This window comes from Phoxinus phoxinus, assembly GCF_949152265.1.
Source record: "Phoxinus phoxinus genome assembly, chromosome: 13".
Classification (NCBI taxonomy): Eukaryota; Metazoa; Chordata; class Actinopteri; order Cypriniformes; family Leuciscidae; genus Phoxinus; species Phoxinus phoxinus.
In genome coordinates this window covers 26,447,326-26,461,978 of record NC_136888.1, presented here as the reverse complement: position 1 = coordinate 26,461,978, position 14,653 = coordinate 26,447,326, and positions in this window count along the sequence as shown.

The window sequence follows — 14,653 nt, the reverse complement described above, 5'->3', positions numbered from 1 at the left end:
GTGCAATTTCCCACGAAAACCATCCCGTCAGGTAAAACATAAACACATACTGTAGGCTTACCATAGTATATCAGGGTGAGACAAAAACGCATTTTGGAAGATGTATTGTACCAATACTGTACCAATTTAGTAAATTTTGAACAAAAAAAAGTTACATAGTGTACCTTTAGACAAAGCTGAAGCCTCTGCCATGCTATATGCACTCCTGAGATGGTCTTTTTGAGTGTTCGTATTCAATCCCCAAAAAATAATAAACAATTCTTGTAAACCGCCCTGAAAATAACCAAGTGTCACCCAGAGGCTGTCAGGAACTAAGCGAGTGGTACATATTTGATGCAAGCAGCACCCACATCATTTTAGCTGCACTCATACACTCTCCGTTCACACACCGCTGGATTTGACAGAAACAGCAAAGACCGCTGATGCTGCATGGCGTTTTGTCATTTACATAAAGTTAACACTGACCTGCTGACTAGTCTGCAACTTTTCTGGATGACTAATCGACTAGTAAAAATTTGTGGTTGTGCAAGCTCTAGTGGATTTCGTTTATTGTGCTTAGTGCACAGTGAAAATCATTTTCTTAAGTGTTTGTCTTCTAAAAAACTTAAAATTCCAGTTATAAAAAAATATAAAATATATTTATTTTAAGGATGTTTTAACATTTTTCAAAACAATAGTAATGATTTTATTCTATTTCATATTTAATTTAATTTATTTATTTAGCCTATTTATTTATTTATTGTAGCAGATAGTCATTGTCTCCATTTACTTTCATTATTATAAAAAGATCAGTCTTAACAATCTGCAATTAAATAATTCAATGTGAAAATCGTTTATGGACTGACATGAGGGTGAGTAAATTATTACAAATGTCCATATATTGCACTATCCCTTTAAATGTTTTGTAATTGTTTAAACCAACGTTAAAGAGTAAAATTGCTTTACAATGATACACTTGATGAAATGTGCCTAATGTTGTGCACCTCTTTCTTACAGAGGCAAATCACTGAATTGTGCCATGAAAAATGCTGTTTTGTAAGTGTTTTGGCAGCTGGTCCCTTCACAGTAGTAGCGATCAGCCTGAGCAAATGACCTAACCCTCCACAGGGCCAGAGCGATGACAGAGCAGTTTGTAGGGCAACCAGTGACAGCTGGATGGGCCCCAGCAAGGCAAACACACCTCTGAGCTCATACGTCTTTCTCAGGGCCAGAACGCTGACGGGAACAGCATTGCAGTACAAGCTCAGCTGCTTCACCTGCCATTTCCAGCACACAGCGAGACACGACAATGGGGTGTCACAGCACTGCAGGAGAGAGGAAGTGAGGTTAGACAGCACATCAATGAAAGCACTGTTTAAAGTCGGCATTAAATGAAAATTCACCCAATTTATTTTTTCAATGCATGTTATTGATCTTATTTTGAATGATTCGTCCACGCATGTTTACATGCATGCTAATGTTTTCAATCTGAAAACCTAATCAACAATTTAGGGATAAAACAAAGTCCTGCCATAATTTTTTACACTTGAATATGCATCACAATAATAATAATAATCTCGCAAATTTAAAGTGGTACTTCATTGCTGTCAAAATGGGCTTTCAATAAAACTTGGCTGCCTATACAGTAGAAAGGCGATTTTGTAAAATCTGTTTTTTTTTTTGCATTTTTTTTTTTATATCAATAGCCCTGTCTCCATTTACTTGAATTAAATACAGGTTTAGAATTATCAGAGTGAGTAAATGTATCAGCATTTGCATCATTACCTGATTTGCATAATTCATTCATTGAACTAGGGAAAAACTATAATATAATAAAAAAATATTGCAGAAAGCATGTGCAAATACCCAGTACTATCAGTTCTTGGTGAATTATATAGCTTCATTTAGCTTCAGTGTAATAGTGCAATAAATATAGAAAGTATCACAAACAAAAATGCAGCAAGGGAGAATTACCGAACATTCATACAATGGACACAGAATTAAGTAAATTTAGGAAAACAAATGTTTATTTTCTAAACCGATACTAGTGAAGCAACTTAATTGACCCTCTTATATGTCCATAAATGCGCCATGCTCCGTGTTTATACCCCTGCAGTATACCCAGTTGCCTTGTTTTGAAAGATACTAGTGCTCGAAATTGATTTATCCCGTCCACCTGTAAAAATAAAAGAGCATCATAATCAGGTAAGGTTTCCATGGAGAAGCAGTGTTCTCTTTGTTAACGGTAGCTTTTGCTCTGAAGATGAATAAGACATGACCCTGCTTACTTGCAGCCTTGCTGTAATTGGATATCAGCTGTCTAATTGGTGAATGCTTAGGCTTCACTCTCACTAATTACAAATACTAATAGGCTCTCCAGCACTGCCCAATCCTCTTGTCCATGTCACTGACAAACCGCACACCAAACAGAAAAATATGTTTGCATCATCTCACCACAGTCTCTTCTTTACCACAGCTGCCTCTTTCAGGCTCATGATGGATTCTGTTTTCCACAAGAAGTGGCACTGAAAGACATTTTGGTGCAGAGGAAGAAACATGGTAGCAGTTTAGACAAAAATGAAAGAATGAATGAGGCATTTATATAACGCTTTCATACGACTGTACACCCAAAGCGCTTTGCAATCCTGTCGGGGTCTCTCCTCAACCACCACCAGTGTGTAGCATCCACTTGGATGATGCGACGGCAGCCACAGTGCGACGGCGCCAGTGCGCTCACCACACACCAGTGGAGAGAAGAGAGCGTGATAGAGCCAATTCAGTGGATGGGGATTATTAGGAGGCCATGATTCGCAAGGGCCATTGTTTTGAGTTTTATGAAATTATTTATTTTAATTTAGACGAACTTAAGTTTAACTGAAACGGCTAGGATGTCTATTTCCCAGCATGCTTTGCCAATGGCACTCGAAAGGGAGAGTAAATGCTAAAATTAAGTGTAATATAATTATTTTTTTGTGCAAGACTAATGTTCAGTGGGAGATTTAGTAATGATTAATGTTTTGTTATGCTAATTTAGAAAAAAATATGTTAATGTTGGTTTAAGGATAGTTACCATCATGGTGACAAGTGGTGCATGCAGCTTGATATGTTAACTAATTGCTAATATGTTAACAAATTAGTATGTTAGCAGATTAGCTTGTTAATGCTAGCTAAGTTTATATACTAATAAAAATGTTCACATTGAGATAACATGAAACTTAGTTAATTGTATGAATTAGTGTACGTTAAGAACAATTAAAATGTACGAAACTAATCTGCTAGTTCTGCTTACTTAAACTTTGAATTTCATAACTTTAAAAAAGTTAAGGCAATTGATTGCCTTAAATGTTTTGAGTTTTGCCAACTTATTCGGGTTTACAGATCTCTGGTCACTCTGTGGGATTTCTATGCTTGTTTGTGGTCCGCATGGTGAAAATTGATCACTTAGAAAAGTTATAGTCTCCTAGAAAAATCTCCTCAACAAGCTACACGATTTGAGTTATCAAACATACAAGTGTAATATTTGAGGATAGGCATTTATTCAAATCCCTAACCTTAATGAGCAATAGTAAAAGTGATGGTTGCCTTAGCAAATACCGCTAAAAAGTGATGCAACTAAATGCTGATATCCACATATACCCTTAGATATGAAAATGAAAAAGGACTGCAATTTTAGTCTGAGCTGCAGCTGAAGCCTTTCATGGGGAAATACAGTAGCAAGTACTCAATAATTCAGTCCGGTCGGTACAGTAAGTATCCATATGTTGCTGCAACTCTCCAAGGGCAGGCTCATGATTTCTGTTCTTAAATCAGCTCAGTCACAGACTTCCCAGGGGTTTGGGGACCGTCTCTTATGTGTGGGAAAATGGCAACGTAATTGGAGCTACAGAGATCCCCGTTAAACGTGGCTGAGATGATGCCACTACAATTAATAAGCAGCACAGGTTCCAGTTCAGCCTACGGGAAGAAGATAAGAGCTGATAATAACAACCCAACTGTTCTCTAATAGCAGCACATTGTGAAGATTTCAGATCGGTGCCGCACTTTAAGAGAATTTCTGACACACACACACACACACACACACACGCACGCACGCATACACACACACACACGCTCTATACTATAGATGCTGGCTACATCTGCATCCAGTGGCTTCATATTATAAGGAGTTGCCATGGTAACTTATGATCCTTTTCCTCAGAATAGTATATGAAAGGGACATTTATGACTCCAAACCACATGTGTTTGTGCTGACTCTCTCGAAAAGAAAAAAATATCTTCTGAGACAAGTAAAACCAACCACATTACATCAGCAGCCAATACCTTCAAATGAGTGAGAGGTGTAAACCACGGAAGGCAAAATGCCATCAGCTCAAACTCCTCTCGCACGCAATCCATCACCTCTCAGAAAAGCCAGGGAGCAACCTTTTCCTCCCAAATGAAAATGTCAGAAAGGCTATGAGCAGAATGGAATACTGGCTCACTATTTCTCACTGCACAGCATGCATGCACTATAAACGGCCTTTTTAAAAAACAGTAGGTGTTATTCCATTCTTAACATTTTGAAGTTGAAATATACTATTGTTCACGTCTTCAGTGTGCTTTTAAACCTTTAACAATTCAATATTACCTTGTTATTTTGCTGGAAAAAATATAGTTTATAAATAATATTGATAATTAATAATATAAACAATATTAAAATAATATTTAGAAATAGTATCTAAGTAATATTTGTAATATATTTTGTAATATTTTGTTTGTGATATTATTTCCACTTTTCTAATATTTTATCAATTTTTTGGTTAAAATAAATAGTACTCCTAGCTGATATGCGATAGGGGAAAAGGGAGAAGAATGAGTATGGCAGATTCAAAGTCGAACCCAGGTAAGTCGTGTCAAAAGCTATCACCACCTGCCTTACTCTCCATACCACTGATTCTGTTGTCAACAGTAGTACTTATGTCATTTTGATTGGCTCAATCAGATAATGGGGGGCGGAGTTAGTGTAAACAACCTCTGCCAACAAGGCGGGCTATTTGCACTTGGTATAAATAGACACTCTAATATGGGGCAATGTTTATGGTTAATGTGAAGAAAACTCAGTTGGAAGCCATTCAAACCACACTGTTCTGCTATTGTAGTCGTTTTGTGCAGATCCTGTGCCAAGAAGCCATTGTCTCCTGCCAGGTCATTAGCACATTTAATTAACAGAGAGAGCAGAGGAGAAAAAGAGCTGGAACTGTGGACAAAGATAACTCCTCAACATCTATTTGCTTTATTCCATATGCTGCACATGGTAATAAGATTAAAGGGGGCTGGGTTCCAAAAATATGGCCTAATTTAATGAGCCTATAGCTAGAACAGCGGCGGATTGAACGCTCAGAGTATCTCTTCGTTTTCCTCGTTAATCAACTTTACCAGGAGCGTAGCGACCATTATAACCTACATAAATTACTACATTTCGCTTCCCTTTTCTGGGTGATAATCCTTATATTTTGAGTTTTGTTTTACATGTCTGTGGCACGAAGAAAAAATGACGTCGACAGTAGAGCAAATACTTTTTTTTTTTAAGTTGCCATGCCAAGTTAGGGTTAGTTTTTTTTCTTTTTGTCATTTTAATATGACTTTGAGATGCCTTATTTTCTATGGCGCTGCATCTGGTTTTGGACCACATAACATGTCCGGTATGAGCGACCCTTATATTATGGCTAGCACCTACTTACATGTTTTTCAGCAAATCATTTAGGACTACTTGGTGCATGTTACATAACAAAATTATTATTCAGAAACAAAATTATTATTCAGATTTTTTTTTTATGATGTATCTTAACCCGCACACACACTTTTCCTATGAATTTTAGCTGTGTTCTGTTTGATTAAAGGGACAGTCCCCCCAAAAATTAGCATTATTTCATCATTCATTCACCCTTATGTTGCTCCAAACCTGTACGACTCACTGTAGTCTGTGGAACACAAAAGGAGAAATACTGTGGAAAATATGATGGGCTTCTCCATAGAATTATAATGAACGTCTTTCAACTTTTAAAAAATGGCACAAAAATAGCACCACAAGGAGCTAGGATATGTTTTTGCGAGATGCATGGCAGTGGAATGAAAAAGAGAGACTGTTAACAGAAGTTGAACTTTTGTTAACTTGTGCGCTGCAGTTTGTGAACACTGTGTCATGTGCTAGACGCTGTAAAAGATGCTAGCACAATGGTCAAATACATCCGTCTTCCATAGAAAAACAACGGGAGAGCACTGCAGTGGGATTGCAAAAAATGTGTTCTGTGAGAGTTGAACTCAGCCCTACCTTCAATGTTCCACAGAATAAAGAAAGCCATTCAGGTCTGGAACGACATAAGGGTGAGTAAATGATGACAGGATTTAATTTCATGGGTGAGCTGTTTCTTTAAGACCAAATGTCTGATCCTAAATGAGCACCAATGGAAATATTTTTCTTTGGATAATACCTGCGGGCCCACCAATCTGCTTACAGATGAACGATACACATTCACGTTAATTGTACTGCACACATCTGTCAACTCAAGAGGCTTGGTTACAATCAAAGCGGGAGGAAGCTTGCAGAGATGCTGAGTGTTAAATGCAGATGCCGCAGCTGTGTGATATCTGAAGTGTGAGCCGGACAAACCCCGAAGAGGCATAATCCGCCCGCTCGGCGTCTGCAAGATTGGTTCCTTCCCTCATTACTGTTGGGAGTGACAGGTCCTCAAGAGGAAGCATGCCTCAGCATTTCTGTCCAATTAGATCAGCCTCCCTTTAATATGACCCATTCACCATTACATCCATCAGATGTTCTCATTTATCAATTAGCTCTCTTTAGGGGCACATCTTTTGACTATGACTGCGGGGGTAATCAGCCTGACTAATTCTCAGTGAAGGAGCCTGTCCAGATCGGACAGATAGTGTTTTGCAGTGTGTGCATATCGCTTCAGAAACATCTGTCCGGTCTGTCAGGGACTTGCCGACGCTGTCTTCCCTGTGCACTGCATTCCTGCGTCGCCATCCTACTGCCTTTGCTTTAATCTCCCCCATCTCAAATTATATCTGTGTGTTTCAGGCAAAGAGAGTGAGAGCGTAATGAGTGACAGCACAAAGGCAACGCTCTCGCTGCTTCTGCAAGCCAGGCGCCCTGGAAAACTGATCCCCAAACCTCACATTTTGTGCCTACAGCGGAGAACACACATATAGCTGAATAACAACGAGCATCAGTGATGGAGTGATGACCTCAAGCCACCAGTAGAGATAAACAAACAAACTCTCAGCAGATGCTGAAAACTCCCACCATCCACCTCCTGCATACTTCCAAATAACGGTGCGGTATTTACCTTCAAAATACATTTATATGTAGATTTTGATGCACGGTACAGTAATGACTTGACCTGATCGTGCTATGAGGGTCACGATAGTGCAGTGCGGTCGTGATGGCGGTGACTCTGTGTGGCCGGCCGTGCAAAACTGTAAGGTCAGCACTTTTGCAGGTCCATAAATCCGTCATGCTCTTCCCTTCCTCAGGGCTGGGGAAGCTCCTCGAGCAAGAGGTGTTCTCCAAGAGCAGACGGCATCTCACTAGTGCCGAGATCCCATTTATCACCCGGAGCCCTCGTCCCATCCCCCTACTAGTGAGGAAGAGCACAGAGGGAAGGATTGTGATGTCTTTTACTGTGTGCACCATCTTTGTTCGAGGTATCCTAGAGCGTTTTTGTGTATGACAGCATTTGTCTGTTCACAAACTGAGACATTAGCGCTTCTGTGATAGCTATTTTTCTTCACCAGCCTCAGTTTGACCTTTATACCACCCACTAACTCGCACCCACGCACAAAGGCAAAGCAGAACCATCACTCTGATTGCATTGTGGAATGCTGATATTTTTGTACCTAAATCTGTTCTTTAAAAAAACAAATGATTCAGTTTACCAGAGCTATTTTAGCACTTTAAAGGGATAGTAGATGTTGGATGTACTTCCATGGAACAGAAAAATAAGTTATTTTTAATGTTGATAAGTTAAATGTAAGTTATAATGTCCAAGTTTCTCTTCTGCATAAAACAAATGATATTGAGGTGAAAAAAGTAACATGATGTTCAATGATATCAAACTCTATTGGTTTTTTGTTCGGTGTCTTTCATGGTACTTTTATAGTGCTTTTTTGTTATTATTTGGAGCTTGAATGGCCCACTTACGACCCACCTTCATTGTATAGAACATGCTTTTTTCATTGACACCTCCTTGTGTTCAATGGAAGAAAGATATACTGTACAGGTTTTGAATGACATGAAGGTGAATTTTTTTATTTATTTTTGAGTGAACTATCCCTTTAAGTTCTGCCTTTAAAGAAACACTTAAATATTTATTTTAATAAACAACTCATCAAAACTTGTTTTATGTATAATTCCGTCTCACCCTCTATGTCCATTGTTAGTTATGCATGGAATATTAAACATATTTTAAATGTAATCATTCAGATAACTTGTATCCAAAACATCCCACATTACTTTCGGTGAGGACCAAAGATGATTGACAATTAACATACAGTTTGGATTTGTGGTATGGTTCTGTTCTTGGCAAGAACTCCCTGCCCACCCATGCAGAACAGAACCAACATAAGGTATTGCAGATATCATCAAATGTTCTTAACAACAATTATTTATTGTAACAGCATAATAAAATAAAAAAGAGTCTGATTCGACAAGGAATGTCAGAAGGCCAAGTCCTGACTGGACGACAGGACAGGAGGAGCTGGGGATGGAGGAGGGTAATTTGCTCCCGAGCAACGCAATAAAGCTGCTGTTAATACTGAATGGACCTTATATAGCATACTGTATATGGATGCTGTGATAGGTGTCATATCCCAATAGGTAGAGGTGGATCTGAAAGTCAGCTGATGCGAGCTTGAATGACGTGACCTGCCAGAACTAACGCTACGCTTGATTTCTCTTCTCACAGTCTCTCCAAAGTTTGACTTAAAGGACGTCCTTTCCAAAAAAGTACTGCCTCTGCCTCAGCTCTGTTTACAGCTTGAGCTGATGAATCACTATGATAACTGCTGTCAATACCAGTAAAATCTGCATCAGTCTTACGGCTACTATCAACAGCGCATCTTGATTTTTCTGAAACTGTGTCCTTATCAGAGGACTACAGTCCTGCACAGACTAGTGACTAAAGTGATGTGTCATTTTTCAATGTGTAAGTAGCCTACTCTCTTCTATCCCAGTTTAACACGCAAAAACAATTTAAGTAGTTTCTAGTTTCTTATTGTTAAAAAGTAGTTTCTTCCCTTAAAAAGTGCAAACACAAGCAAGTTTGTTTGAGTATCCCAATCTGCCTGACAACAGCAACACTTACTCAACCAATGGTGTGAGTTTGGGGCGGGGCTATTTGAGTTTCTCTGACCAGTACCAGGCAGGGAGTGTCTAGAAAACCTGTTTGAAATCAGTCATTTGTTGCAGTCGAAGTATACATATTCTGTGAGTATATTTCTGTAATTATGTCTTTTTTGTTGTTGTTGACTCCCGCACTGGACTGTATCTGCAGCCTCTTCGCAAACAGCCTTGATCCTTAACCATCCAGCTACCTCAACATCAGATGAGTAGGCTGTGTGTGGATGTTTTTATCCTCCTTTCATCACTAACAAGTATATCACTTCCACATTTAAATGTGTGTGTTTGTTTTTGCTTCTGCCTGTGTAAGAGTGAGACAGTGAGAATCTCAGATTATTCATTATTTGCTTTAAGTGATAATGACAGTACTTTGAGGGAGTGAAATTTGCGTTGTAGGAACTATCTGTATTCATTCGGCTTAGTACAGATATTTTGTGTTGATCTGAAAACCAACAGCATTATACTGTACTGTATCTACTGACTCTAATGGACTCTTTTTGGAAGAAGGATACTGCTGAGTGGCCTCTTCAAATCAGCATTGCAAAACAGCCCTCTGTACACAGATACAGGCCGACGAGAGACAATTACTGCATTCCAGCAGAGTGGCTGAGTGAAACCAGAACTTATCACAAGATGATGGCAGAGCCAATATCAGGAGTGATGTGTGCATCCATGAGAAAAGAGAAAGGCAATTATATCATTTAAAAGGGCATAATGTTTTTTCTGCTACTGTTTCTCCTCTCACAGTCGAAGAATAAGGGTCCCTAATGTGAAATACCACTTTTGGCCTGGACATCAGTTTTGAGGGAATGGTGAAAATATTTTTTATTTCACAGTGAAAATATTTGGAGAGAACCACGTGAAGGATGTTGTGAGTCATGAGTGTGTAAATTTATGCACATAAAATGCTCCACGCAATTGTAAATTCAGTCATTGAGGCAGTGCAGTCTCACAATGCCAAAGTCACTTTCGTGATCATTCGGAGATTCTGTCAAACCTCGGAAAGATTTTGGATGTTATCATGTGATTGAATGATGCAAAATGACCGCAACAGAATTCATTAACTTATATTTAGGTTTGTTGGTCCTGTATTGTGTTCAAAGCAATACAAACAATGTCTTATTATCTTCTTATGTTATACAATATTTACGGTAAGCAATATCACACAAGCAACACAGCTGTTGTTCTGGATATCAGTGCTAGTTCCAGATCAACAGTGCCTTGCAAGTATGATATTGCCATTAAACAAGAAGTAAATAACTAGCATTAAAGGGATAGTTCACCCAAAAATGAAAATTATGTCATCCTTTACTCAATCCTTGTTGCAACCCTGTATAAATGTCTTTGTTCTGTTGAACACAAAGGAAGATATTTTGAAGAATGTTGGAAACCAAACAGATCTTGGGCCCCATTGACTATAGTAGGGAAAAATAATAATACTATGATAGTCAAAGGGGCCCGAGATCTGCTTGGTTACAAAAATTCTTCCAAATATCTTCCTTTGTTTAGAGCAGAACAAATACATTTATACAGGGTTGGAAACATTTGAGAGGGAGTAAATAATGACAGAATTTAAATTTTTGGGTGAACTATCCCTTTAAGTAAAACATTAGACACAAATTTGGCACTTTGCTTCGCCAACAAAATTTTATTTTTCATTTTATAGAATCACAGCGTTGAATGAACCAGTTGTGTGAATGATCCAATGACTCACTAATACTGTGGTTAAATAATTTGGAACCACATGATATATAAGATACACACACACAATATATAGTACAAATAACAATCTTATGCTAATATGTGGTTCTGAATTCGGTCAATCAATTGTTTTGTACCTAAATAAATCAGAATTGTTTGAATTAATAATTCAGTCAGCTGTATTGATATAACCTCCCCTCCATTGGACAGACTGAACATTTTATGGTGAGTTTGTCAATTATGAATAAAACATAACAGAAAATAGAGAATAAACGATGAGATATTCATTTCATTTTAACTCCTTTTTCTATGCATAGAAAGCAAACAAATAAACATTTCACAGTGCAGCCAAAAGAATCTGCAAAGATTATACAATCCTATTGTCTATTTGTGAACCTAGTCTGAGATGCAGAGAGGGCCTGAGCTAGTCTTTGATATGGTAAAGAGTGTTGCATGTCCCTCAGCTCCGCGCATGAAAGAGAGCAAGAAGAGGGGCATCAGAAGGGACCTGAAGGGTGGAGAAATCATTTACTGTTGTGCTTTTGTAATTTGCTGGACATATGCACACAGGCCAGCACAAGCATTCCAACTCACACTTCCTTCACTAACAATCTCCTTGTCCTATATTTTGATCCACACACACACAGACAGAACTTAAAAAAGCAGAAAACATCAAAAGCCATCAGAGATTTGATCTATCTGTGAATTCACCGCCTTCCTACCCAAGCCTTTTAGCATTCTGTGAGTGAGGGAGAAAGAATCGCTCACAGGACAGCAGCTTAAGGGCCATTACTTGTTCATTAGACGAAGAATAAACAAGAACTCCGCTATCTATATTTTAAAATGAAAGATGTGTAGGAAGCAAATCTGCATTTAGAAGTAAATCTCTATTTGATCTCCAAGCAGGTTTTCGGAAAGGACTGTTTTTCTTCATCGCTTTTCAAATGCCTTTCGGCCTTGAGTTTCTATACGCAAGGCAAAAGAATATATCACTCTTCACAGCAAGAACGCACGGGAGGGAATACAAGTTTACACACCTTCGAAATGAATCACTCAGATGCTGAGCCGGAAAAAAACAAACAGATTGAGAATGTGACAGAGTGAATTGAAATGATTCATTCTTCAACTTAAGTGCGATATAGGCTACACACTGATTGTTCATATGCACAATTTGACATATTCGAAGCAACAGTGAGCCATTAAATATCCTATATTAATAGAGCCATTGTTTCACCCTGCAGCAGCCAGAACTAACAAGGCCACCGATTTTAGTAGCAAATGAAGATGTTAACGCCCACGTGAACTTCTCAACACACTGCTAATTAGTTTGGCCGAGCTGTGGAGGGCTAATGAGAGGTGGTGCGCGAGCCACGCGATGTCAGACTGCTACAGGGATAGCAAGCAAAGGGGAAGCCGAGCGTGTGAAATCGGAGTGATGTTTAATTAAAACTACATGTCCTAAATGCTGCCAGCCCAACAACAGTCCAACAGTCTCCCAATAAACGCCTGTCCATCAGAATGGCGCCTAATGAGGGAGCATGTGGTTAGGTGGTTCGATATTGAATTAAACTTGGGGTAGAAAGACAACTCTTTTTCATTTGTTCTTGATTTCTCTTTCTCTTCTGTCTTTTTCTTGGTTGTTAAAAGCTTTAAGCACTCTTCTCTTCAGCAGAATCTCAAAACGAATGCTTTTTTTTCTATTATATGAGGAGGCCTTCAAGTCACTGTGTTGTGTATTCTCTCTGCATTTACGAATGCTTCTATATGAGCAACCCTGCATGCATCACGTTTACATTCATGTTGTTGGTGAGAAGGTTCATTACAGCGGGTTTTGTTGCAAATGTGCTTGTGTCATGATTCTTCTCTTGTGGAGATTCTCTAGGAAAAACTTAGGGTGGAATTTCTTTGTCTCTTGGGTTACTTCATTTCCAAGTCTTCCTTTCTGTCCATGTGTGCCAAAACATGATGCATTATTCATTTATTTCTTAACACAGATCCAATTAGTTGTGTTTGAAAAATTCATAAGGCAAGGAGAATTGTGTGCAATGATACTCCAAGAAAGGAACTTTCTGAGTATTTTATCTTTAGCGAATGTCTTGGGGGAAATGTTATGTTTCAGATGCAGGCAGAATCTGAGCATTCAAAGTTGCCAGGTAACTATTGTCACGGCTGACTCACGAAGTATGTATGTACAGTATATTAAATAATAATCTCACAAGATGTTTAATGGCATAAAATCATCTTCTGGTGTAATTATATGCCCTGCAGCTATGCCTAATTTCCAGAGAAACTGAGCCAAAATTCACAAACTAATGATCATGATTTGTTATGTTTAAGGCACACACTGTAAAATAAAAATGATGCAGTGCTTCTGGAAATTTCTTAAATATTTCATAAAAGGTTTTTTGTTATTAAATGTTTTTGACAATTTGAATTAATTTAAAAATGATAAAAATCTACTCCTTTTGTTGTGAAGAGTATAATCATTCTGATTCATTATAGAGTAATCCAACATTAATGAGTTGTTATTAATTAAAGCATTTCTGTTATGTCTAATCATGCATTTTGCTTCCAATCAAGGTTATTAGTCCCATTTACATTCTTCCCAGCATGCTCTGGGTCATTAGTAATTGCAGTTGCATTGTTTGACCTTTTGCCGTTTACTTTATACTGTTGGTGTTCTTGTTGTTGATTGTGTTGTTGTTGTTGTTGTTGTACTATTATGTTAGTAGTTTGTTGTTTTGTAATCTCAGATCCATTTGTTCTTCTTAAAGTGATCAATTATTAGATTGTTTGTTGTGTGTCTATAGTCTTGTGGCATGTTAAGGTGTTTCATGAGTGTATATTGCCTCATGATGAGTGTTCATGCATGCTGTCAGTAGTTAAATAAAAGTTCTGTCATGAATCTCTAGATGGTGCAGGCTGATTGCAATCACAGTATTCTTATAGGGCAGAGCTGATTGGTTCCTGCCATATCAGTAGCCAATTAGCTTGCTGCTCAACCTTCAAATACTTGTTCATCAAGTCATAACAGGGTGAAAGGCACTTCTGCCTTCGCTTTGCTGTCCTATATCTGCTATAACCACACTATGTCAGTTTGCCAGATCGGGTCGCGTTTCTGTAGTTCGAATGAGACATAAGAAAACTACAAATTTGGCTTGCTTTACGTCAAGCGTTACAATAGTGATTATTTAGTTTTTCTTCGTTTCTGATGTCGCAATACATCTTTCATTAAATTATGCAGCATACTCTAAATTGTCGGTGGACATTATTCATTCCAAAGCCGGTGCTAGATAAACAGCGAGCCTGCGTGCGTGCGTCAGTAGGCTGTAGTAGGCTCAATTTTTTACGACAGCGGTAATGGATAATTCCGCTTCCAACCTGTAGGGCGACCGAAGAGAAAAAGTTCTTTAGAGCTGCTTTAAGGGACTGATTTCCATATACTCTTTCTAAGTTGATACATCTTTTTAAGTTGATACATCTTTTTTCAGAGTTAATCAATCTTTTTAGAGTTTAAATCCAAATGTATTTTAGTTATATAGAATACTTTATGGAATTATATTTAGTAGTCTACTA